General features: G+C 33.9%; 1 long non-coding RNA gene across 4 annotated transcripts in view; it reads right to left on the bottom strand.

The window, feature by feature from the left end:
• Nucleotides 1-13,980, bottom strand: part of LOC126830917 (uncharacterized) — a 29,997-nt gene extending 16,017 nt beyond the window's left edge. The window contains exon 1 of one of the 4 annotated variants that reach the window (XR_007684038.2): nucleotides 13,869-13,980. This is a non-coding gene — a long non-coding RNA (uncharacterized LOC126830917). Of the gene's footprint in view, nucleotides 1-5,215; nucleotides 5,375-13,868 lie in introns of those variants that run through there. The other 3 variants (XR_007684037.2, XR_007684036.2, XR_007684031.2) reach the window with 3 other exon arrangements.
• Between the last annotated feature and the right edge of the window lie 1,704 nt (nucleotides 13,981-15,684).

Here is a 15,684-nt window from a genome sequence, read left to right as displayed (position 1 = left end):
GAAGAAATCGTGGCCCACTTGACTCGAGTGATATAGTGTCATACTATCAGTCTTATAACAAATAATGTTACTCAAAACCAATAAACTAGAATTAATCAAGTACACGTAAAACTTACTCTACACGATGTTAAACTTCTTGAAAACAAAGAATCTTACAAAATTTCAAATGTTATATCCAAACACAGTTTTAATAAGATGAATTCCAAGGTCCATGTATCGGTCTCTACTAGGAATACAATAATTACATTTCCCCACAGATTAATCATAGTCCAGTAATTAGACAGAGAAACGATACTTGAAACTAGATAATCGACACCGGGTATATAAAAGACTCACTGGTATATAAAAGACTCACGGTACCTCAAACAATATTCCTTTATCTGTTGGTTCGAAATGTCCAACAATAGTTGGTGATTAGGTGAGAATTACTGTTTAATAAATAGATTTACCAATACAATCGACTGACCAGTAAATAGTTATCTATGTATTGTCAGTATAAGACTATTGTCATATTGATAGCCTTAGGCGATAATGCTAAAACAATAATGGTGTCATTATTTTGTACATTTGAATCAATAAGAGCATAAGTTCGACAAACACCAATTAACATGCTATGTGGGCGACCCTACCAATCCATTACCGGGCTTACAATATCATTACAATTATATGATTTACATTTAATCATATGTTATTATTAATTAAATGGAATTATTTTCATCCAGGAAATGGCCCTGGAGCGTGTTATGTGTACATCAGGGACTCCTGGTGGTAATTTGTTGTTCTAGTATGTATAAAACTGCAAGGTCTGTGTATAATTATTGATATGCATTGAACCTTCTGAAGAAGCTCATTAAGAACAGACAGTTAGCTTATGATTTGATTGAAGAAGTGGTTGATTGTTTTGTTTTTTGGACGTGTATACACATACATGCACATTTTCATTAACCCCGTTTACATTACAAACTTAAGGCGTGCCAGGAACGGTGCGGGTAACGTAACATAACCGTGTCGTACTGAAAACCGTGCCATTCTGGACCACTGAAGTGAGATGGCCTCGGCACCGTTCTCAGTACGGCACGGTTAAATTTTCGTAGTGTAAACGCTATCAGGTCTCAAAACGATTCTCAGTACGGATTTCTGCGTATGCGTTAGCATTAATTTTGACCCTTTTCCTCGTGACTGAAATTAACTTTTCTATGAAGAGTTCCACAATTAGCGAGCCATGCGTGGTTCCAACGCCGGTTATTGTACATTTAATGAAAACCGGCCATTTTCTTGAAATTTATCGCGGCCTGGAACGGTTCCGAGAACGGAACGCTTATCGCGACCAAGTGTAAACGGGGCTATAGTCTCTACCGTTCAGACAAATATTAGTCTGGATGGGTTGTCAACATTTGAGAATAACTAGGTCATTGGCTAGATTATCCGGTCTTTTACATTACCGTGAACAAAATCTAAGGACGCCCTTGAAATTTATTTAAGAATTGCCATTTCAGAAAATACATTTGCATTACCAGTTCAATATCCAACACTGTTAATTTTTTATTGTAAAATTTCTCTCTTCATGGACCATATCTATGGGGTTTTTTTTTTAATTAATCCAATGATTCATGTTGGTTTTTACATTTAAGCCAATATCAATATTTATATACTGTTGATCTTTTAAAAATGAACAAATACTGTTCAGGTTTTATTTGAAATAATATTTGTAAACCATATCACGTTTTATGTTGTTTTCAAATTTCAACACTTCGCCAAACCATTCAATCTGACGAGAGGGGTTTTACATAGACTAAGCCTGTTCCCCAATCCCATTCAGGCATCCTGAATAAAAAATATTGTTTATAAAAAAAAAACATAATGGTCCCGATCAGGTGCTCATGCAATCGCCAAATTGAGCATACGGTGGCGACACCAAACCACATCATGATGATGGTTGCCAGGTAGAAGTATCAAAATTTTAAATTTGTTCGAGGTTCATGCTTAACATGTAAAGCGACAATGAAGTAGACAATTTTTGTCTTAATAACAGAAAAAAGATGAAACAGAATTAAAATTTACACTGAAAAAATAATGAAGTTGGATTATACATTGTCTTAATTTAGAAAGTACATGGATAGAAATTAGAAATTACATGAATAGAAGTTAGAAATTAGACGATAGCATGTTAGAATTTTGAATTTAATATACGTTGAAGACTAGAAGGTTCTGGGTGACCGAGACTAACATTTTCACAGAACTGTTAGGTAAAGGTATGAAATGAACTCCAAAATGTAAAAGGCCAATCAACAGAAGTAGAGTCTAAGACCATGTCCAATCATAAACGTTCTCCCTATAACAAAGAAATATATTGGTCCAAAGTTCAAAACCGTAAAGTTGTGGCTAGTTGAACTATACATTTTATATTGATTACATAAAGATAGTTTTATTATTAAAACATGTTGCTGTGGATTTCCATGCGCAGATTATCTTACTTTTTAAGTAAAATTTTATTTCTTTGATTTGTAAAATATTTGTGTACCCCTTTAAGATCTATACACAGTTTGTTTTATGGTCATAATGAACATCGATTTTAAAGGTCATTGAAAGAAAAACTCGGGTGATGAGCCTTGTTGACATTAACCAGGTAAAATATTTAAAAACAACAGTTGTTTTTAGACGACTTAATGTAATTAAAGAATATCGTTAAGGTCTCACATGACGTCAATGTAACGTGCACTTAAACTTCTTGCGCAATAGAAAAAAAAGTAACCTAATAAAAATGGAATTTGCTAGAAGGTCTGGTGTTTTGATGCACCAAAATTAAATTTTATCTAAATCTCTTCATAATCAATTGTGATATACTCACTTAAAGTAGACATAAACATGATCGTTATCCAAGAAAACTACTTTGAAATTTACCTAACACTCTCTAAATTTCCCCACATGCTTTATGAGACATCACAGAGACCAAATGTTTATTAGCAGTGTGTAATGCTCTACGCCAATATTTACCCCATTATACAAATTAGCTGCTGATAATGTCTACTTGTTCAGGTCTGGCTGGTTTTAAACCATATACCTAATACACATAAGCACGCTTTACGGTATAATTAACTTTATATGAAGTAATATAGACAACGTGGTATATAGCTTATTAATATGGTGATTTTATTTTTAGCTTTTATTTAGAATTCGCAATGAATTTTAATGTTCCTTCACATTTGATACTCTTTGTGGAACTGCTGCTGATACTATTTTGAAATCGAAACACCGTTTATACACAATTACATTACTTTGTGACTTCCTATTTATTGAATTCCTGAACATTAATTAGGATCTATGATAGATACTATATTTTATTACTGTGCTCTGCTGGCCAGTGGAAACATAAAGAGTGTGATATTCATACGTATAACAGACGCTAGTAATACAAATAATGTTAAAACACAACTCAAATATGCTTAAACCGTTAAACAAAAGATAGCCACGTAAAACGTAGAAATACACCCACGCAGCAGCCTCGTCTCAAACAAGAAAATAAAACCTTTACAAAAAGGGGAGCGGAAAAAGACACGGAACCCTTATCGATAGGATTCGTCATATTTCCAAAACGTTCTATGAAAACTGCAACCAATCAAACGGGTAGTTTAGACAGGTTTTGTCGAAAAGTAACAAGGATGCTAGTTTTGTCATAATTCAACTTTTATGAAAGATCCGATAAAACCGCAAGCTCCAATATGCCGACAACAGTCAGGTCGCTCAAGTAAAAAAAACGTTCACTTTTTGACAAACGAGTAGTTTGTCGAAAAGTAACAAGGATCCTAGTCTTGTCATAATTCAAGTTTTATGAAAGATCCGATAAATCTGCAAGCTCCAATATGCCGACAACAGTCAGGTCGCTCAAGTAAAAAAAAACGTTCACTTTTTGACAAAGGCATGACAATTGGCATAGGTAGTTTTTGATTCTCTTACGAATAAGAGCAGGACACACGCGATCTGACCCCCATTTTCGGCCGCCATTTTGGATTCGAAATGGCCGCTTCCGTGATATGAGATTTTGGCTTTACGATACGATAGAAACTTGATCTAAGTGTCGAAATCTATGTTTTAGCACCCACCGAATTCACCAGAAGTGCTTTTATTATCATCTTTTCAAGTTTAGTTACTGAAAACACTCATATCCGACTTTCATGCTCCGAGCTTCCGAAAATTGCGGCGTTTCTCTAGAAAACGCCTGAAATCGACATTCACGCGGTTTTCGGAATAAACTCATTATAATATTAACGATAATAAACGATTTCTAATGAGCTTGTAAAACTTGAATAAACAGAGCAAATAAAATTGAACGGGAGGATTCATTCTTTTATTGGTCACGTTTGATGACAAGTTCCATCGCTGGTACAAAGTTCAGTACATGATAATGAAACTACCATATATTTACAAAGTGGATTTAATGTCCTAGTTTTCTGTACCAACAGCGATAATTAAGACGCTATAAGGGAGATTTTGGGCGGGCAGCGGTGTTTTCGCCTATAGACTATTCCACCTACTCTTCATCAAATTCCAACTGTCAATGATTCGTTTACGCTTACCCAACATGTACGCGTCCTATCCGAACGACAAGACGCTGTTCCTTTCCAGGACCCCCTTCCAGCATCACTGACAAGGGGGAACCAACCCGAAGAATTTTCTCAGCCAACACTCTGATTGAACAGCATGTAATGGCCATAGCCTTATTTCCTGCATCGGGTCGTAATGATGTGCATAGTTATCAGAGACACACGACCTACGAGGATAGTGAAAATACAATTATCATTTAGATTTCGAGCGATAGTTTCGTTCCAATGATGTGCAGTCATAGCAATATTTCCTGGATCAGGTAAAACTCATTTGAAACCATTACATTAATCCCTACGTCCAATCAAAATGGTATTACGACTTTACTCATATCAAAGATATATTAAGATAAACAAACAGCGGCGTAACCAGAGAAGGGTGGAGAGGGGTGTCGAGTCCATCGTAGGCTGATAAAAGGTGTGATTGAGTTTCATCCCGCAACTCAACACCAACAGCACTATTTGTCCAACGAATATATAATTCAGAGAAGTCCAATTTTTGTCCGCCCAATTTAACGCAACTTTAAACATTTAACTGTTTTGCCAGTCTTGCCAACAACCCAACTCACTGATATTGTGAAATATCAAACTTCCTCTCAACAAAGTTTCATACTCACTACTCACAGCGATATATAGATTTCTTTCTCCAAACTAGACGGATTGCACGCAGTGGATCCAAAATTTCAAAATATTCTCCTCCATAACAGTAATAGTTCTTAAAATTAACATCAACCAACACATTTTATAACAAACACGGACATATTAAATTATTACTTGTTGATTACCCCAAATCTAACGGAAACACGTTTTTGTCTTGTTTAATATACAATCGATAGGTTCATGCACGTTATATACTCTTCAACAAAAGTAGGGGATATTAAAAAACAATATTAAACTGCGGAAATGCACTGCTGTTTTTATTAGAGGTAACCAGTGGATGTTAATAACAGGCCAATTGCCTACACATGAACATAAACAGTTCATATGGGCGGCTTATCTGCCGGCCCCATTTCACTCGCAAAGAGATACACTGTCAAAAGTGAAAATGGACGTTTTTTATTTTTGTCTTAATAATGAGTAATTTCTCCACCAATCCTCAGACATTCAGCAATTCGTCGTGGCATGCTCCTAATCAACCGTCCAATCACGATTTGGGGCAATCTGACCCACTCCTCTTGCAGTGCCACGGCCAATTCTTGCAGTCTTGTCGGTTGGCGTTGACGTCGACGAACACGTCTCCCGATCAAATTAAACTTAACACACTAAACCAAAAATACGCTAAACAGTAAATCTTGTGCAAGGACCGATAGGAAAGCAAACATGGATAGGATAAACCAGTCAGCGGCAGTTTCCATCAACCCGTCCTTGAAGTGTCAAATTTGACAATGAACTCCTCCCACGTGAATGGCGCTATTACGTGTCGCACATGCAGCTCAGTGGTTCTGTTGGGGCGATAAGTTCTTCATCTGTGAACATACCCTCAAAGCATGTCAACTGTCAAGTGTCCATGACTATTTATCATATCACAACCTGCATAGGTATTTGCATTTCAATATCCCCTACTTTTTTTGAAGAGTACATGTATATAAACTATAACACATACTTATGGACACAGATCACCAAATATTCCTACGCCGTCACCCACGAAACAAGGGCCAAAGCTATTTTTAGTCTTCCTCTCCCTTTTCCTTTTTCCCCCTTTTGCATGGCGATTTTTGTTGACTTTTTGGTGTAGAATTGAGGAAAAGGGTTTGAAAATACATTTTCTGCCAGGTTTTGGTGAATATTCATAATTTTGATGCGGAAGGATACAAGAGTTGAGAGGTTGGTTACGTTGAAATGTAGGGCCTGAAATTGCATGTTTACTTGTCTCTACTTCCAGCTTGTGTATCTCAAGTTTTTCATGAAGAACCTCATACGTGCTTTTGGGCAAGTGGTTGCCACATGTTGCTCCATCTGTGGTAGAAAGCGTTCTACCCAACGAAAATTTGGGAAAAAGTTAGAGCCGGTCTAAGATACGAGAATTAACATTGGAGTCAATGGGAAATCTTTAGTGATCTGTGTCCTTATGGAAGAACAATTACTGATTTATTTGGGCGACGTTTCGAAGAGTATTCTCTCAACGTTTTCAAGCAAGTACAGTAACAAATGTGTAGAGCAATTATATATAGACAAGCAATAACAACAATTCAGAAACCATGCATGACAACAACAAGATCAAAGGAATAAAAACAACATGATCAAAGTCAATATACATATGAAGGATTAGTGAGACCACTGATAGGTAATTATAGGGGTAAATAATTTTAATTAGACAACCAATCATGACATAAGATATAAGATATATTTATCTTATTCTGTCTGGGCTTTCATTAATGGCGTGTAGCTCTATTCTGTGGGACCTTAAATTAAACGAAAATTGGTCTACAACAAACACTATTAATGTAATGTAAATGTATATGAAGTGGTATACATCAATTTTTTTAATTAAATTTTAATTTATACTCAAAAATGTTCGGTGAAATACACGAACAGATCAAATTGAATGGCAATCGTTTTGGCCAGCTTAGTGTATTATCTACATGGTCTTTTTTTTTGTTGTATGTGAATCAGCCATTTTTAATCACATCCGTATTGTCTTGTGCAATATGTTTTTCTTTTCTTTGTTTATTACAAATTGCCCTCCTAACCATAGAGTACACGTTTCGTGTACTGATTTTAAAACGTGCATTGCATCTTAAATATTATACATTAAGATCCCATATTTTCACGCTAATATAACAACATCAATATTGATTGAAATAGGTCAATACTGAATTCTAATTCGGGTTTTCAATTTTGAATATTATGGATAATATTGAGTTAGAGGTTTAGCTCCTTTAATGTCAATAATGGATGTGATCAACGAATGGTTGTCAGACCCACATAATTGGTTTGGAGAAGTTATTTTACACGAAATGATAGGTTATTTTACATGAAATAATGAGTTATTTTGCATATGTTATTTTACATGAAATGATATATTATTTTACATGATATGATATGTTATTTTACAGGATATGATATGTTATTTTACAAGATATGATATGTTATTTTACATAAAATGATATGTTATTTTACATATGATATGTTATTTTACATGATATGCTATGTTATTTTACATGATATGATATGTTATTTTACATGATATATGTTATTTTACATGATATGACATGTTATTTTACATGATATGATATGTTATTTTACATGATATATTATAGGTTATTTTACATGATATAATATGTTATTTTACATAATATAATAAGTTATTTTATAGTATATATATTATGTTATTATATATGATATGCTATGTTATTTTACATGATATGATATGTTATTTTACATGATAATGATATGTTAATTTACATGATATGATATATTATTTTACAGGACATGACATGTTATTTTACAGGATATGATATGTTATTTTACAAGATATGATTAGTTATTTTACATGCCATGATATGTTATTTTATATGTCATGATATGTTATTTTACATGATATGCTATGTCATTTTACATGATATGCTTTGTTATTTTACATAATATGCTATGGTATTTTACATGATGTAATATGGTATTTTACATGATATGATATGGTATTTTACATGATATGATAGGTCAGCAGTTTTATTACGTCAGATTTGGTCTGTAAAATACTAAACGTTTCCTGTTATTTCTATATCGTAATTGCATCTTGTCAATATAGTCTCTAACAGAAAACATTTGGGTGTAAACACTAGTATTTATAGAATATCCCACAAATACGTTATAAGTAAAATCCCTGAAGTTTTGAGTATTATATTTTAGTCCATTTGACAATGAGTCCCAATTAAAGTCCCAACATAAGTCAAATATTCATATCGATCAATTCTACATTAAGTTATGACCATTTATAGTTTACGTTGGTTTATATTTCCCATAGCAAAATATAGCCATAATAATTTGCTATCAATATTTTTGTATACTCGAGTTTTTGTGGTAACATATTTCTGACTTTTGAGATATATATGAAAACTCTGGCTTGTTATGCTTTAATTTAACTGTACCATCATTATACACCCTGTAAGTCGTTTTTATGAACTGCATTTTACATTAACTGTCTTTTTTGCCACTAAATATTTATAAAAATTTATATCAAGGTGTGTATGCCCCATTACAAGTTGATCGTATATCGATATTCTGTATCCAAACAAACGTAACACAAATTTGGCGTAATACAGACGATAGCCTGGGCATGATACTAATGGGCCTTTGACTTAATGCTTAATGGTACAGTATCAGTTAATTACTTCAGTTCATTTAATTGGGACGAGTTCAGATGAAAATGTTATTGTCCACAATCATAGGTTAACTTTAATATATTTAACAAACAAATGAAATGAATTACGGTTTTACGCCCTACTTTACTGTACATAGATAATGAAGGGCATACGCCAAACAGCGTGCTACGAGAGGACATTTTGCACGGACAACGGCGTTCCGCCTTCTGTTCGTACAATCCAAACGCCAATGAGTACTCGGATAGACCTCGTTTTGGGGCACCTTCCGAACGACTAGACGCTTTTACCTTGTCAGACACCCTGTCCAACGCCACTGAGAAATCCCGAGGAACTTTCTCGATCAACACATGGATTGAGACCGGTTTACCTGGTTATTGAGTAGCCCTATACTTATTGAGCCACCGTGGTAGTCAGTCAGAACAAAAATATTGGCTCATGATAGACACAATAATTATAATTTGTGTATGAATTTCTACTTATGACTATTGGCGACTTTACTTATATTCAACTGAAAATTGACAAGTTCTATAACTTTTATCACTAGATAGAATGTTTTCTAATTTCATACCATTATCATTTTCCAAACATTTCATCCAATGTGATAAAATAATTCAAATATTCTCCAAAGTAAAACAAGGTTGTTTTATTGATTTATTGTGGAGATAAAAGTACACGAACAAAGAAAATATTAAATATAATTACTTTGTGTACATTTTGAATGAAATTTTACTTTGTGACAATACATCACCGCGGTAACAAGAAATCAAAAAAAAAAGAATTATTTGTTAGTTAAAAGCATTGTTGTAATTTAACCATACTGGGAATCGAAGTCTAATAGGAAACAATTATGGTAATTTGATTTAAAAGCCTTGGTATTTTTGCGATATGACCGATAGTATTACTTCAAGAATGATGTTTGAAGCTAAATAGGTGGAAATATCGATAACGACATTTGAAAGGGTAAATTCCCCAATGTACTAAAAAAACAAAATTGTTTGAAATTTCACGTTTTACAGTTGTGATATAATATGTAGACGGAATGTGTAGTCCTACTGTCGATATCCCTGTGGAACTGACTTTTGTACAGGATTGGTTGACAGGGCAGATTTATGCGAATGTGTTTAACAAAGGACATATTATGGAAATAATATATTCCCCCCGGACATCAACTACTTCTTTTCTTTTCGCTCCTTCATCGTATTATTTCATGTTGTCAAAATTGGTCTTGGTGGGATTTATCAGCCCATCATAGACTCGATCATCAAGCCGATCTTATTTCATGAGAAGTTGACGGTAGATCATCGCAGAGTTTGTTGGGGTTTGCAAATAGGTATGATGCGTTATCAAGTGTTCTAAAAATAGTAAAGCATACCCAGCGTGGTTAAAGGCACTATCCAATGCAGTTTGTTTTGTTAGCGTTTTAGATCACCGCTAGTGTTATTTTCTTTTCATTGCCCACGTCTTTTAATGATTTCACTACCAAAGAAGTTTTGAAATATATGCTAAGTTATCACGTAATTACGAAATCGTGCGGGAGCCACGGTATATTTTATTTCACCAAATGTACACGACGATTGTCTAAATCGTTTTGTTATATGTGTTTGAATTTACATTCCCATACACTAATCTCCCGAGATTATCTAGCACCGGTGTTGCAGTTTGGCTCAGTCTCTGTTTTGACTCGATTCTCTACTATTTTAGTCACGAAAAAGTGACTTCAATCATTACATATTTGCAATCAAAAGGGTAGACATATAGGCTTTATATATGGTATTCAGTAGACCCAATAATAAGAAACAAAAATGGACAAATATTTAAATAAGTAATAATGTACTGTTGGCTTGCTGAAAAACTTTCCAGCACAATGCGTCACAAGGACATAATAATCACCAAATTTAATTGCTTTACACCCAACTCTGTCTGTTCTCCTTAGTTTGGTGCTATTCGTGTTACTCCACCATTATAACGATTGATAACTATTATGAAATATTGCAGACGAAGTTCTCCGAAATAATACACCATCCCCGACAACCTCCTTAAACTGCACTATCTTTTACTAATATTATTATACAAAAGGGGTAGTTATCAGCTACATATTGAATATATACTTTTATTCCGTTTTCGCCAACTTCTGACTTATGGAAGACCAAACAGCTTTTTATTCTTAGTTCTTAATTCATAGTCATTAATTTTATTTCTTTATTTGTTGTCGTATTTTGATATTTTTATACTAAAATTAACATTTGTATCTTAAAATCAATATTTATTTTACAAATAAGTCATATCAGATTTGTAAATTGTATCTATGTTTAATTTAATTTTATTTACATTCATCAGAAACACAACGAAAAACAAATCTCGAACAACAAATTTCCAAATACAAATCTTCCAATACCATATTTTGCAAAACCAATCTCAAAAAAACATTTTAATCCAGATAGAAAATTCAAATCCAGCTAGAATAAACAACCATAACACATTACACAATTATATGGAATACAAATAAATACGCGCACTCTGCAATGTTTAGTCAAAACCGCAGTTCTTGCCTACAGCCGCTTGGCTTACATCACAAAAGGCGTCACTTGCACTAATTTACCATTGCTAAACAATCTGATTAAAACACAGATCCAATTTCGTTTCGTTTTTATAGTTCAAAATTTCGATTTTACTTGTCCTTACTACACTTGGATCTGGAAGCGATGTTATTTAACTCGTGTTCTGCTTGAAATAAGGGGTCAGCCAATCAAATGGTCTGTCGAATCCAGCGTTTGACCTTTTTTGCGCGGAACTGTGGGTAGACATTAGCGGTAATAGAAATCAAAACAAAGCAAATGTAGATAAAAAAAATACATGGCGGTCGCTAATTGGTTAATCGAATGACTGACGTAATCGGGTCAAATGTCGCTTGCTTGGTACCTGACATCATAGAACTTGAACTCCCACTATAACCTGTTAGATCTACATGTAGTGTAGGGCACCGAAAGTATAAAAAACGAAACGAAATATAGATCTATATTTTAATTAGATTGCATTGCTAAAGTGATTAGAAGAGAGTTTATTACATAAAAAAAACCAAATACTACGTTTATAATAACTATATTATGTGTCGGTGATCTCAGTTAATGCTCCCAGTGTAACATGATGCCCTATGCTATGCTATGCGTCGTTGGTTAGATGTGAAAAGACAGTCTAACAAAAAAAACACATCCAACGTGTGACGCACATTCTCTTCACTGCTACATATTATAATAGCCCTGTGATCGCCTAGTATTGTCTCTGGTTATTTTTGTAATTCTTTACTCTAGGACACCACTTTAAACGTTGTGTATATATCCTTATCTCAGCCGTTAAAACGTTTCTTTAACTACGATTATTTAGTTTATGGTTACACACAGGAATTACAAAACCACAATTCGTTTCTACATTTTTATGTCAAGCGCTGGATACATAAATTACAAACATAGATTACCATTAACACCATTCTCTCTACCTCACGACAAGTTTACGGACGGAACCCCCACAACATAAAGTGTGTACTAGCTAACAACTTCAATACATCAACCAGGACATCTTTTATATAGAAATTAAATAAACTCTACAGTATATTATAGACCCTATAGGCCAGATAGGCTTATTTAACTTTTACGTCACAGAGTAATAAAGAGTAATTGTATTCCATAGAACTGGGTCCTTTGTATTTTCAGTTCAATTACTAAATGTCATTGAAACAATTTGAATTTCGCAGGGCTCTTTTCTGTGTATTGGTAATAAATCCGTGTTACAGCTGACTTACAATGAAAGTTAAAGTTTCATTAGTTCTCCATGTTGAACAATTTCGCGGGTTATACTTCCAGTATCAAGTATATAGAGTTTCATTTCTAAAACGGGTTTTGTCCTACATGAAAGTTTGGTTACTTCTAAAAGTTTCTAATTGGTTGTCACTGTGCCACTCAATCGAATAAAAAGGAGATGCTGACAGTGCCGTATTAATAATTAGGCAAATAAAGCACATGGCTCCGGGCGAGCCAAAATTCCAGGCCGCACAAAAATAAAGTAAAACATAGTTGTAATAGCTACTGTAGTCTTTTAGTAATTACAGTACTGTCAAAAATATTGGTTCTGATTTTTTTTTGTAATAAATTTTCTGTTGTTAAATTTAACTTTCTACCTTTTATCGGTGAACCCAAAGTATCTATATTTTCAGGCCAACTATCAAAATGTGTCTTAGGGCCAGCAGAGCCTTAATCCGGCACTGGATAATGGGCTACATGTTTATCAGTATGGGTAATTTATAATTTGCAGATCAGCAGGACTGGTAATGAATTAAATTGTAATGAAAGTGCTACTTCCTCTTATGACAGTTAAGTATAGTGATTAGCTGCTGGTCAAATAAAGCTTTTACTAAATTAATATCTGTTATCACCTTGACAATCCCGATTTTTATCAACATGCCATGTTGACTGAGACAACACCCAGATTTATTACGGGCTCTTTTAGAGAGAATAAAACGTTAAGCGGGCGACCAACTCCTTGAAGGTTATCGTTGTTTGATATTTCTGCTAAACCTTAGGTAATATCTCTCCGAGTTAATCAGGCGAAGCGGTTTTTTTGGCTTATAGGTAGTAGGCCAAAGTTTCTCTGCTAAAAGTTTACATATAAAGATTCACAAATTTCGCAATATGGGCTATTAAACTCGCCTTAGGAGAATTTTACCCTAGCTTATTACTTTAAATTCTCTCTAACATGCTAGCTGTTAAGAATATGAATCTCTTGTAATAAGTAAAATATTTTATTATCTTCAACTGCGTCTTCTAGATAAAAGAAAATTTGAGTTTGTTTTTAATGACCCCATCTGTATTCTGTATTGGAATATAGAAACATGTACATAAACTATATCTTCCTGTCCACAAAATTGTTAGCATGTTTAAAATAGAATTTGGCTTACCGTAAACTTCTGAGAGAATTCATGATCTGCTTTTTCACGTGTCTTCTTCGTTGGTTTGCGCATCGGGCTTCTCGTTTTTCGGATCATGGTACCCTTCCTAACTAAAAGAGACATCTTAACGGGTGTATTGTACGGTGAGCAACAGAAACAAGTCCTTGCTGTAGCACTTGATTGGGAATGTGTAAGCAATCAGGAAGGCGGATAATTTCTTGTTGAAGAGAAAGTGAACTAGAGTACCGTAGTTGATTAATGATCTGTGTCAACAACACCAGGAGCATAGTCCGTCCGCTGAGATATAAACCGGTTTATATTCTTGTCCTCTTATATAACAGTATTACTTAGTTCTGCAGTTTATATTTTTCTCTTAAAGAGAATGAATAAATGTAATTTGATCTTTGCATAACATCATAATTAATAATAATAATTTAATTCATTTAATACTACATTCCTACTACACTTATAGTTTCTCGGTGGCATACAATATATACATACATTAAAACAAATTAGATGAATAAGGAACAAAAATTCCGGTATAAATAAAATGAACACACATATTTTAAAAACTGACGGGTAAAATCAAGGCTAAATTCCATTAAAAGGCTCAGAATAAAATAGGTTTTCTTTATAAAACCCATACCAGAACCAAAGTAAAATTTTGATTAATTAAAAGCCCATATAAAAAGTTATAAGATTATTCTTAAAAAGATTAATCGTTTTGTTAGCTTTTGCATGTTCTTATCCCACGTCCAATTGAAGCTATACATATTCAAATGACCTTTCTGCTAAATGCGTTTCATTTTTAAAGGAACCTGCGTTAATGTTTTGTATCATATAAAATGATCTTGGGTTCAATTATCTCAGTATTTCTGATAAATTTTTCAATTAATGGTTAACTGTATTATGACCTCGGCTTTCACGATTTACATTTTAAATTTTTTAATGTAATAATTAGTTTAATCCAAATATTTCTGATATATTTTCTGTTCTATCCACCTATAAATAGTAATGTGTCGTGCACTCTAGTCATAGTAAGCCAGGTTCAGGTTGTTTCGAAAATCGCGTACAAAATTTCTACCATGCTACATGAGTGGACAGCGGTGCCCAATACTCTGCACCTTGATTCTTAAGTTGCGGGTCCCCTTCCCATGGGGGTGGGGATGGAGAGCGGGGTCCGACGATACGTTGAAATTTCGAGTTTAATTCGACTTTTGCGTACAACTTGCGTACAACGATCAACCTTTGTGTATAAGTCGACCCACCTCAGATGTCGCCAAAAACACTGCTTAAGAAGACCCCCGGTCCTTTCTTCCTCCTTTAAGAATATGGAACGGAATTCCCCCCCATAATTCTAACTCCTAACCGAGTAATGCGTATGCTAATATGATTACTTCTATGCATGTAACTTCTTACTAACACATGTTAAATTGTCATTTACACATGTAAAAATTTAATTTATATGACTTATTTTTTAAACATTGCAGTTAGAATTTGTATTTTGTTTTATTTTCATTATTACTTTTAATTTAGCTAAACGTACAATCAAAACAGATAAAATACTGTATTTATAGAGATAAATTGAAATCATACATTTATCCATATATTGAACACAGTTTAAGAATTATGAATATGTGGGTTGTGATATTTGAACATTTAATTATGATAGTCTATACAGGTATAACATACATACATTATTGAATAATGAGAAGAAGTATATGGGTTGAATATGATGAATTACATTAAAAGATCTGGGGTTGTATAATGTTGTTACAATTTGTTGATGCGGTCATACGTTTTGGGGATGTAAACGCGTTGGTCT

Source organism: Patella vulgata, chromosome 8 (genome assembly GCF_932274485.2).
Source record: "Patella vulgata chromosome 8, xgPatVulg1.2, whole genome shotgun sequence".
Classification (NCBI taxonomy): domain Eukaryota; kingdom Metazoa; phylum Mollusca; class Gastropoda; family Patellidae; genus Patella; species Patella vulgata.
This window is presented reverse-complemented; position numbering and strand designations above follow the sequence as displayed.